Below are 12966 nucleotides of genomic sequence, written 5' to 3' on the forward strand. Positions count from 1 at the left end.
GTGTGCTGGTACCTCTAGGTAGCCAAATTCACGGGGCGATATGCATTGTAAGGGGCGGTGTGTCTCCGTGTGAGGTAAACACTGAGTTACCTGTCCAAGAATAAACAAAATAACCTTCACAGTATTTACATTGCCAAAAACATATGTGGGAAGTATCTTTCGATTTGTCAAGAAAGCACGGAAGGGGGGGGGGGGGGGCGGATATTCCATTACATTTTGCAAACATACTGGAAATTCAGTTTCCTCGTTCTTTTTGCTTGTGGCGAAAGGAACGCTTTTCTGCTTAAAGCATACACATACTCCCATATTGTGCTTATGAAAAAAACAGTAACAAAACCCGCTTCCTCCATTTCTTGCAGTAAACTACTGCGTATTCAATTTGTTCAATCTCTGACCTTGTGCTGGAGAAATCCATAAATTCCAGGATTTAGTTGTGGCTTTCAGCTCAAGCTTTTATTTGATCCTTGTCCCTCATTTTCTTTTTTCTTGTGTTTTTTTCTCTTCGAGGAGTGCGTTGTGGTTAGCCTCACTTCCTTAAATGCTGTGTTCCTAGCCAATGGGACAAACCAAGTAGTATGCAAGACTTGTGTCAGATGACAAAGGGACTGATGTACAGAAGCTCTCATTTACAAAGCCTGTGATTCACCGAGGGCCCTCCAGCATTCTCTCACAGAGCCACATTTATTTTTCTGAACACATCCCAGTAAATTTGAGGATCATGGAATGCACTCGTTTTAAAATGGCATTTTAAGAATGTCAGTGTGTGTGTGGGGGGAGAGGGGGTGGAGGTCTGCTGTCACTTGGAGGCTTCCGTCCCTCTATTCTTCGGCCTTCGGTAGAATCTGCATAACAAATTCATGCATCCTTAATAATTTAATGACAATATTCTAAAAATCCCACTGAATGTTCATCTTGCATGTTGACCAATTTGTATGTGCGATGCAGCGAGAATTAAAATTTAGAACGCAAAGCATTCAGTGTGCGAAAACATGAATTGCTTGTCCTGACCAATAGTAAATCGGGCCCTAGATTACTGTATGCAGAAGGTGATTTGGAGCAAGCACATTGTGTTTCCAAGAATAATACAGAAACATAGAGGTATTCAGGTGAAGTTCCTTCTCCGTAATAAAGGGCAATCCTGTACTCCAGTGGTAGAGTACCCAGATTTATTTAGTGAATACGGCTTTCACATCAACGCGCGTCAGCTGTAACATACAGCCTTGTTCATGACATCGAGCGCCGTTTCTGTCAGAGCTTTCATACCACCTTTTCCTTGTGCTTTAACATCAACAGAGGACAAACTCACGTCTACCACAGCTGCCATCTTATAATGCTTGAATTTCACTTGATTCATTATTTTATAAATATCCTGACTCACATACTCTCAGGCGAATAGATTCGAATACTATTAAACAATCCACAAACACATAATGGCATGAATTTATAATCTCTAAATTCACTTGTACATTTACATGATATGTAACATATAATAAAAACTTTCACAAATACGTAGTAGCTTAAGGTTGAAATGCCGTAAATCGGCCATTACATTTGCACACACAGCCATGGTTCATTGTTTATTTCATGAATTGGAACTCCTAAGAGGTCCACATGAATAACTGATACAAAAGTGTCATTAAAGATGAGATTCATTAATAAAATTAAATAACGATTATACAATTACAGTAATATCACTCCGAGTATACATGTCGAAATTTGTCACAAGAAGTGATTTAAAATTATACAAATACAGCAGGATAGAGAAGGAATTAGCTTCTGTTGTGCAAAACACTAAAGCTCAAACTCAGCCCCATTAGTTCTTTACAAGTAGGACAGTACAGCACGTCTTTACAGTACCCTAAAGGAGACCACTCTTGTTGGAATCCTTAGCGCACAGTAGTATTTTCTTCAGTAAGGGTATTTGTGCAACGCAAACTTCCATTTCAAGATAAGAAGTGATCAGGAAAATCCAAGACAGCTAACCCACCGCACATCATGGGTGCATTTTAGAACTTTTTCATGCTCTGCCATACAATTGAAGAAAAGTCGACTCCCTTGGTGCATGAGATAAAAATCTAATAGTAATCCTCAAAGCTGCCTTGATGATTCACTTACAGTCATCTTGAATACCAACACTACAAAGAAGACTTACAAAAGGTTTAAAAAAGACTGAAAAAATGTAAAAATCCTAAAACAAAATAATTCATTTGGAGGATTATATATAACTTCCTAGGCCTCTCCGGCAGAGCGAATATTAAAATACAAGTAGAGGGGTTTTAACCATTTTTTCCTAAGTGTGGCTAAAGCCGGACAAACAAATAGTACATGTTTAAAGTTCTGTACACCCAATTGACAAAGATCACAACTGTTATAAGATCCATCACATTTAGAGGTTAGTTCTCTAAGTGACAGTATATCTAATCTCAACAAAATGAACAGACGCCTCACCCCATGTGAGAGATTCCGGGCAAGGTACGGCTGAGACTGTTTAAAAGTTACTGATTTAGTTAGTGTGGCCAGTCTCCTCTTACAACACAACCCTAAGTCTAAAGAGAAGCTTTTCGACCACGTCGCCTCTCTTAGGATTTTTTTTAATACAGTAGGCGGGAACTATGAAATCAGGCCCGGATCAAGCTCAAGCGTTTTCTTAGCCAGAGTCTAGTTTCTAAAGAACTTGGATTTTTCTTTTAATCTGGTGAAGATTTCTATGTAAGCCAAGTAACTTAGAGTGATTTCCCTACTGTGAGCTAGGCTGTAAGCCCTCCGGACCACTGCAGCTAGACCCTGTACAAAAGTGTTCTTAATACCAAATTCAAGCCTGAGAGCAGCCACCGAGGCTGAGTTGTTACATAAAGCTAGGTGTCTTAGAATCTGCCCTTCCATCTTGTCAAGAAAATTTAATTTAGAGATCTCTGTACACTCCAAAGCGTACAAAAGGGTGGCCATGATCTTTGTTTGATGAGCAGTTAGTTAATGGTGGAAATGGCGTTGGCCGACTGCGTTAAAGAAGGCCACTAAACCTTGTGCTTGAGATAGAGCCTTAGAAGCATTGTTACGCATGGGATTTTGGTCATTGAGTGAAGAGGATAAACATTTCCCCAACAAGCAATAAGATTTTACCTGCTCTAACTTATGTTGACCCAGGAACCAGGAAAATTAAATTTTCTTGACAATTTTTTCCCCTAGAAAACATCATACTTGCGGCTTTGCTATATTAATCTGCAAATGGTGCTGTAAGGAGTAGTGATTTAACGCAGCCAGATGCTGATTTAGACCTTTCGGAGTGAGGTCAATCACTACTATGTCATCAGCGTATAGGAGGCAGGAGAGTGAATATCCTCCAATTTTAGGTGCAAAGCCATCTGCATTCTGCAAGGAACGGGGCAGGTCATGTATAAAGAGAATAGCAGTGGTGCCAGCAAGCAGCCCTGCTTCAAACCATTTTTTGCGGGGAATTTTGACGACCGGCCCTATTCTCCTCCTAACAAAACTTTGCACCAAGTTGAAGAATGCAAAGCTATAACCAAACATAACAGGTTTGGGGGTACATCCAGCTCATATAATTTTTTCCACAACATTTTTCTATCTACTCTATCAAAAATCAAAAGCTGTGGAAAAGTCTATAAATGTGGCATCTACTATTCCACCCCTGATCTGAACATATTTTTAATTTATAATTTGCATCAATAAGATATTATCCAATGTGCTTTGTTCCTTTCTGAAACCTGCTTGTTCCAGAAGGAGCATCTCATTTTCCTCAGCCCATGAGGATAAATGTGTTAATATACTTTTTGTGAATATCTTGCCAGTTGCATCCAGCAGTGCAATTTGGCAATAATTTATGGGCAGAGATTTATCTCCCTTTTTATATAGTGGGACTTTGACACTCCCGATCCAGGAAACAGGGACTCTTCTTTGAGAATAGCAGGCACAGAAGACCAGGTGGAGAATTGTTGCCCAGAACAACGTTCCTGTTTAATTAATGACATCGGAACCTCATCGGGGCCCATTGCTTCGGATGCCCGCATCGACCTAATAAACCGCTCGATCTCAGTCACAGAGGGGGGACCCCACCAATCCGCTACAGATCTATCACTTGTGCTCAAATCCATTTCCCAAGGCTCCTTCTCCCAGTTTTCAGCGTAAAGAGTGAGTATGTACTTTCTCCAATCAGCCTCGGCTTTAGGAGGGACGCTAGATGATTTACGCTTTCCACAACCTTTAGAGATAATAGCCCAGAATTTACAGGAATCTTTTGTGACCGCTGCTTCCCTCAGTGCAACCCACATCTCCTCTGCCTCTTCCTTCCTTATGCCTAACTTCATTCGCGCTCTTCTTCTTTTTAATAGGGATATTACCCTACTCCTATCCTTGATCTCCCATATATACTGTCTCCTTGCCAATTTATTAATTTCTCTATTCAACAGTAGAAGGGACTGTTTTACTTTCTTTTGCAGAGGCTTACAACATAGATATGGATCCCTTTGAGTTATATCTTCAATGAGTTTGGTAAAATAATTTAACAGGTCCACATTCAATTCATCAATATCTCTCACTGAGCATTCAAGTACTTTTTTAACTGCTGACATTTTGGCAGGGGTCCAAAGGATTCTACCCATTTTCCCACTGAAACTAATGTCCTTGCCCTTAAAATTCCAGACACAGTCTAATGACAAAACAGCCATTATTGGGGATGAGGATATAGCCCAAGTGGGCATATCACATAAGTACTAAATCAATGAAAGTATGTGTGTGGACTTGCTAGTAGTTAAGCAAAATGCGCTAGTCTAGAACATAAATTCCCAAAAGGTGGTGTAAAAAAATAAAAATGTTTGCATTATATACCAAATCTCCAAATGTGATAAATTTTACCATCTAAGAGATCTCAAAAGTGATCAAAAGGATGCTTCAAGTCAGAGGGAAGTGAATAACTCCTCATCAACATTCATATCACTGGGTTCCTTAGTGTCTAAATCAAGAATCATCCTTGCTTCCAGTCTCCTTTATGCGCACACTCCATCACCCTTTCTAAGATGCTTAGTAATGTGAGTAGTGACATCGTATTTTAGTTGTGATTCACTTTTACGGTTATGCTTGAAATGCCTGACTACCGGTACTACAGATCATTATTGCGAATAGCTGTTAGGTGTTGGAGAATTATTTTTTGAATAGGTAATGTGGTACTGCCAGTGTATTTCTTCTGACACTGACATGTTAGTACATATACGACATGATCGCTTTTGCAAGTTTTTTACGTTGTATTTGCATGTAACCATTTTCAGATCTAAAAATACCGTTTTAAGTTTACATTGTTTACTGCATTGGGTGAAAACGTCAACTGATGTTAACCATGCGCTGGAATTCTTTGCAGTATTATCATCCCTCATAGATTTAGCTTGCCTGAAAGTGATAAGAGGCTGTTTAGAAATTTCCTTGTCAATTACCGTTTTGAATAAATAGCAATGTTTTGAAAGTACACCCCTCAACTTCTTATGCTGTCTGTTAAAGGTTGTTAAAAATCCCTGACCTTCGTTTTCAATTTTTTTTAGTTCTTTTGACACAGAGTGCTTCATCTCTACTGTATTTGCCTGCCTTTACTGCAGCTGATTTTACTATCCCCTTGGTGTAACTCCTTTCCCTGAATCTTCCAGTCATCTGTTTCTCAAAACTCTCATATTCAATATCTGAGCTACAAATTATTCTAGCCCTGTAAAAGTTTCCAAAAGGGGATACTTCTAATTAGAGGGATTGGGTGAAAACTGTGTGCATGTAGGACGGTCTTACCCGCAGTGGGCTTCCTGTGCAGTGTTGTGACGAAGTTCTGGCCATCAACCTTAATTTGTACATCTAGGAATTCCAGATGTGTGGCATTTATACTACTAATAAATGATAAGTTTAACTCATTGTTATTGATTTCTTCTACAAAAGACTGCACCTTCAGATCACTACCTCTCCAAATTATGAAGAGATCATCAATAAAATAAGACCCATAAGCAATATGGTTAGCCCATCCTTACATTGCGTTGCCTCCTTTGGCCTGCTCCTTTCACCAGCCCGTATGCAAATTTGCATAGCGGGGGTGAAGCAGTTCCCCTTCATAGTTCCTCAACACTGTTCAAAGATCTCTCCATTGAAAACTAAAATATTATTTGTGAGACATCATTCAATCACCCTTATTAACATTTTATTATGTTTGTAGAATATCATATGTTTTACTCTTACTATTGTACTGCCTTCAGGCCATCCTTGTGATGAATACTAGTGTACAATGATCTAGGGGATTAAGTACAAAATAGGTAAACAAAAAATAGGTAACTTAGGTGTACTCATCCCAAGAAATTAATCCCTTGTCACACCACTGGTTCTATTCTTTGTAGAATAAGTTCCTCACTTCTTGGTATTCTGCCATGGTGATAAATCTATAACATTCATTGTTGTTAGGTTGTTTGTATGCCTCTGTCATGTACATCTTCTTAGGTCATAATACCACGTTCCACCCTTTGTCAGAAATCCTTATGACTACATCATCATTCCCTTTACAGTTGGCCATGACCTTATTATAGTCCCTGTTTTTTAACATATTTGCTCACCTTTCTTTGGAAGAACTCCTTCTCATGTATTTGAGTTCACTAATCATGGCATTTGGAAAATGCATCTATATTATTCCTGGATGTCTGTGGAACATACCTAGATTTTAACTTCAGTTTTCGAGGCGCCACCTTCATCTGTACATAGCATGCTTAATTAATCAGCTAATAGTTCTTCCACATTCCTATCATCCCCACTGCACTCTTTTACTCATTTTATCAATTCACTCATCAATTTGACACCATAAATTAACTAATTACTCTTAGGCACGTCAGTAACATGCTTATTCTCCACTTGTTCCTCTTTACTCTTGTATACTTTCAGCAACTTCAACTTTCTGATAAATTCATACAGATCCATTCTACTTTGCGTATAATTGAAACCAGATTCAGGACAATAAGACAGTCCAAGAGACAATATTTGCAATTCTGCTGCTGTCAAGTTCTCTTTACTTAAGTTTAGAACAGTTAATTTATCAAATGTCACTTTTTGCTGTCCTGTGTGGCACTTGTATTCTGTCATTCTTGACTTCTTTTTTCCTTGTTCTCCCCTACTTTGTTCACATTACCTTTTTGTTTTTTTGCACCCTTCTGTGGTCTGTAGTTTGTGTGACTATCTAATCTCAAAAAACAGAACTCATCTGTAACTGATGGATGCAAAGCTCCATCAAGGAGACATTGTCTTGCCAATTCTTCTTGCTCAACCTTAGATCCAGCATCAGAAATTAAGTCACTAATTGAAACCTCCTGTCTTGTCTTATTTATGTCACCCACTCTTTGTCTCCATAATGTACCAAAGCGCTTGGCAAATGTACATATTTGTCTTCTTTCATAGTCCAAACGATCTCTTTGAAATGTCATGACCTTTCTAGTTTTAATACTTTCCTTGTATTTCTTAAGTCTCTCACCCATCTCTTTTACTGATTTTAACAATCTGCTCTTTGTCATCCTCCTTATCTATTAATTTAGCCATATCCTTAATTTTTTTGTACCAGGCCATTTCTTTCAATTTCTGCATATTTACGATTTTAAGCATACCCATTGAACTATTGGCATTATGTTCTGCCCATTCCTTCAATAAGTCTGGATGCAGATCTTTAATGTGGGGGTAATCAAAATCCTCAGGCCTCTTGGTACACGGCCTACCTCCACATATTTTGTAAGGGAGGCGCTTTCCCACCATTTAGACATTTCCTTCTTACTGAGTTTTATTACTGCATGCAGCATCTTGAAAATATTCTGTCCAGAACCTATAGTAGTATTGGATCTTCGGGATACCACTTTCTCCTGATTTGATGAACTTAACCCATGCTGCAATAACTGTATTTTACTAGGGCCAAGTATACAAAAAGAGCACTGTGGCACTCAAGGTCATTGTCAGCAAGCGGCTGTGTTTATGTAGTTGAACTAGCTCTTTCTGCATGACCATGCTCTCGCTGACAGAGCAAGGGGTATGAGAAATGCCCTTTCTTCTGAAGTACCATAGATGGGCCTCCTTTTGAGTGCATTTCAGAAGACTGCTTTTTCAGGAAGGACGTTTTTGAGGTAGTTTAATCCACTGGTCTATATTCACAAAAGCATACAGAAATCTTCAAAACTTATGTTTTCACCATACATTTTTGCCAATTTCTGTCTACCTGTAAATTCACAGTTTTCACCAAGATTGTGCTTGGAAATCTTTCAAAGTCCCTGATGCAATCGACTGTTCCCACGAAAAAGGTCACTACTGATTTGCATAAGGCAGACCCCTTTCTTTTCATCCAAGCTATATATCACTGATGAGGCCTAACAAGACAGAAACTGGTCAGGGTTGCTTGTCTTACCTTCTGAAGGGGACCTGGTCTGGGAGTTTGTGATGGATTTTTTTTCCATGAAGAGCAAGGTCAGTACTGATTTGCATAAGGCGGGCATCTGTCAAGAGTAGCAAAGTGGGCATAAAACGATGACCTGGAATGCTACCCAGCAAGATTGTCAGTGGTTTTGATTATTTGCAAGCATTTCTTTCATTAACATTTGTGTTTGTGGTGCAAAGCCCTAGGTGGCCAAGGGTTTACCCACACAAGCGCTTGCTGTCTGGGCCCCGGGATCTGAGCTTTACCTGATGGAACTAATAAGGCTGAAAATGGTCTGGGTCACTTGTGTTCCCTTCTAGAGAAGGCTTTGTGTAGTCTCACATCTTTTCTGTTGTCTTGGGATAGCACTCTTCTTCGACCCGGTATAGGCTGTAATGGGTTCTCTACTTTAATCAAGGGTTTAGTCCCACTATTTGGTGAGTCTGCGGCCCTGCCAATTTGAAGTTCCTCTTCCATGATCTACTTTGCTGTGCCACCTTGCGAATAAGAGACATCTTTAGTCTTTCCAGTGTAGTGATTGACAGGTACTCCCAAGGGAACGTTCAGCTGGAATCCTCCGGCATTTACTTCTGATTTCCAGAACACACCCTGTCTGCGCATTCCCAAGGCACTCTCCTGCATTACAGTGGTTTTGGGATTTCAGATAAAATCAATTACAATTGACAAAACCCAAAGAAGCAAATAAATGATTTTCAGTGGAAATGAGAAATCACTGCTTTAATGCTCTACATTGCCACAGAAGTATAAGCGAAGCCCGCAATTCGGTGACACTGTCTATGATTTTCTTTGATGGATACATCCACTATGCGACTTTCATGGCCCAAAGTGAGCCACCACATCTCATTGTGATTGTTTAAAGATCTCTGCCGCACCAGGACCCACTTCAACTTCCTGTTCTTGCTGTTTTGGGAGCATGGTTAACATCATCAGGATTCATTTTGATGCTTTCTGCATGCTGTTGTTCGGCAATTATTGACAACTGATCTAGCTCTGCTTTTCTTTCTGCACAAGGTGGAAAACGTACCAAAACCGTGCATGCTGCACATTTGCTGCACATAATGCAAAGATAAAGTAGCTGGTGCAACTCTCACATATGCCTAGCAAAGGCACAGCAGGAAGAAGCACAAATAGGCCGAAAATGGTCTGGGGTTGCTTGTATTCTGGTTCTGGCCTCACAGTTTGAAATTTAGGTGGCATGGTTTGCACAAGAAAATTATAGGCTGGGATGAGGCTCCGTCACTGTAGCACACTTGGCCTCTGTAGCATAGGGACCAAGAAGCACCCTACTGACAAAGACCATATGCATCAAAACCAATGTGGGTTTGCTAGTGTGTTGGTTCAGAGGGCACTTGACCTGGCAGTTCATGCTGGACTGCTCCTGTTTGAGATGATGAGGCTGATTTGCATATGACTGGCTCCTGTCTAAAGTTGCATTGTGACCAATCCTCACACTCACGTCCAAAACTATACAAACAGTAGGAAAAGCTCAACAATGTAAAAGCAAAAACATGAAGAGAAGGAAAGGATCTCTTCACAAAAGTACACAAACCTTCTTATGTGGACCTCCTATATTTAATAGTTGACTGCCTATATTGCACTAGTTGATTCATTCAATATGCAACCTACACAGTTAAACAACCAAACTTTCCCTTGTAGGTCATGAAGTTTCTTGAGAACCTCCACTGTTTTTCCATGGATGTTACACAGTTTCTTGTCACAAAACTTCATATAGGCATAATATCCATACAGCTGACTATATCAGGCTTCTTCCTATGACTAGAAAGTGGAGGAAAAGACCCAGATTAAACAGTAATACTTCATTATTAGTCCTTCTCTTTCCTGGTATTTTGAGACAAAGAAGAGGACAACATAGCACTGGTTGCAACAAAAGAGCACGGAATACTCTACATATATATACTTCTGACTCTAAGTAGAAAATCTTCTTTCAGCTGATCACTGACATTAAATAAAGAAAAGAAAAACAGGATTGCGCTTTAAATACCAATGTTTAACCTTTTATCTGCTGCAATCACATCTTTATGAGGTTTAAACATATTTTTAACTATACACATCCTTCATATGATGTGAGAGCAGTGTGCTGGAAAGAGGTGTAAGGGGGCTGAAAAATAAGCTAGACAGGCAGGGGAGATAAATAATGAAATTTGCTTAAGCTAACAAATTCAGAGAACATTTGGGTGAAAAGCAAGAAAGAAGGAAGGCTGAATTGACAACTGGAGTTAATTAGGGAATCAAGGAAACTAGAATTCCTTTTAGGAAAAAACACAGTGCACATGAATTTTTAAAAACAGTAATAACGGTAAATTTTTATATGTTTTTAAGACACTGGAATACACTGAAAACAAACAGAATTCACAACAAAAAGTGAAAACAAGAAAGCCTACAACTATATACCTTATGTGCATTTACTCTCTAAGCAAGCGCACTGTGACCAGCAGCAGTCTGTTGTGGCGTGTTTTGAAAAAGTACACTTTAAATGTAAATCCAAGCAACTCTGCCTGCCTGGTTCCAGGGTAAATGAGATAGAAAGGGCATCTGAATATGAATTTGTTTTTCACAAATGCACAACTACTCCTTTGTGAAGATAGTGGATGTGAGTAAGAAGCAGAACAGTCAGGTATAGTTCTAGTTGTGTTTGTTACTCAAGGTGAAGCAATATTTTTCAGACTGTTTACCCTACCTATAAAATGTCCTGCTTTTAGGGCGTGGTCTGTCACACCGGAGCTTATATTTGTCTCCGTGGCTGCCTTACAAGTGCCATACTGTGGAAATGGACATTCACTACAGCCCAAGAGCATGTGTTGTAAATTAGGAAGCCATGATGGCGCCCAAAGCATGCTATTGCTAGGTTTACCTGGAGTCTGCATTTTATTAGGTCGTCCAGTAAATTTATGCCAAGGCAAGTTAAAAATTGTGATAATCAGCATAATCAGGTAAGATTCACTGTTTGCTTTCTTAACTTAAAACATAGAATGCAAGAAGAAATCACTTTAAAAGTACTGTATAACTATCTAAACAATTCCTGATTGCTTAATATTGCCACCAGTGGCAACACCGTCATGTTAAAAATAAGATTAGAGAGGGTGATATACATGTATTGTAAGGATGTTGATTAATATTTAGTGTCTTCCCACCTCAAGGAATAATCACAACCCTTGTCAGGGTGAACCCTCAAAGTCACTAAATTAAGTGTTAGTAAAGTTTGACAACTAACAACCCATGAGCTTCATTTTCACCTGTGTTATATTGTTCATTTTAGTTTCATTTAGATTAGAGCAAGATGCGACTGATTTGTGTTATAATGGATTTCTAGAGTGGCAATTAGTATTATTATGTATTCAATTTATTTTTAACTAGGACTACTTTGGCCGGGATCGGGTGTTGTGACCTTCAGTTTCAAGTTGAGATACCACTCTGGTTTTTGTGGATTACTTACAAGTCTTTTCATTATCATTCTATTAGAATATTTCACTACTTTGGTGTTTTTTTTTTTTTATCTCAGTTGGAGTGGGTCTTTATTTAGTATGTACAGTGTTTTTTATTCAGTCTCGATAAAACGTTTGGTTTAGAAATTGTATAAGTGACCAATATAGGTAAATGTGCTTACAATCATGTGATTTTATTGTATGTGCTTTTATGGCATTATTGTCGAAGTAAAGATTGACTGATTAACTTTTCTTTTTGTCATTCTCTTTGTTGTATCTTGATATTGTTCAGTGGAATTTGATAAGTTGTTTAATTGGTTGTTTAATATTGTTTTATTGATTGAGATTAAAAAAAAAATAGTAAAAAAAGGATCATTTTCATTATAACAGTATTAACTTATTTAGATGTTTAGGTATTCTGAAATAAATATTTTATATTATGAAATATAAGTCTGTTTATCGTACTGTTCTTGTAAGGTCTTCTCTCACAGATTTAGTAATATGTATTTATTTCTCTGAACTATAAAACTATATTTGGAAATATTGCTGATTGGCTGTAGGGAATCCAAAAGGAACATTTATGTACAGATGGCTAGCAATTAATATGAACAATCATGATAAAACCACAACAAAATAAGTTTTTATTGTATAAATACATAATTAATTGAAATAGTTGTACATTGCACAAAATGTTCATGGTGATAGAATAAAATAAAGTTTTCACGTTTAAACTGTTTTAATAGGTGCATTTTACAATTTTCTTACAATTAACATTACATTATTACTGAATGGTGAGGTAACCATCACACTAGAGAGCACTCAAAAACGATGGACAATTTAGCTGTTATTACCCTAATAGTAAAAATAGTGGTTTAGTTATTTTTTGGCTGGGACTATTCCTTTGATACAGTATTAGTATTTTAATCTGTACTTTGGTTTTCTGAAAAGGACATCAAGGTTTGTCACAGTGACAATAGTTTTTAGGGCTTTGTCACTGTAGTGACATGGTATTATTACATTTTTAAATGCCCCATTTCTAAATATCATGTACCCTACCTTGAGGGCAACAAGGCTTACATAGTT

General features: G+C 38.3%; 1 protein-coding gene across 2 annotated transcripts in view; it reads left to right on the forward strand.

Annotated features, from left to right (window-relative positions):
* Window positions 1-12966, forward strand: part of NR1I3 (nuclear receptor subfamily 1 group I member 3) — a 493273-nt gene that overhangs the window by 75212 nt on the left and 405095 nt on the right. The window lies entirely within an intron of this gene.

The sequence above is a fragment of the Pleurodeles waltl genome, chromosome 12 (assembly GCF_031143425.1).
Source record: "Pleurodeles waltl isolate 20211129_DDA chromosome 12, aPleWal1.hap1.20221129, whole genome shotgun sequence".
NCBI lineage: Eukaryota > Metazoa > Chordata > Amphibia > Caudata > Salamandridae > Pleurodeles > Pleurodeles waltl.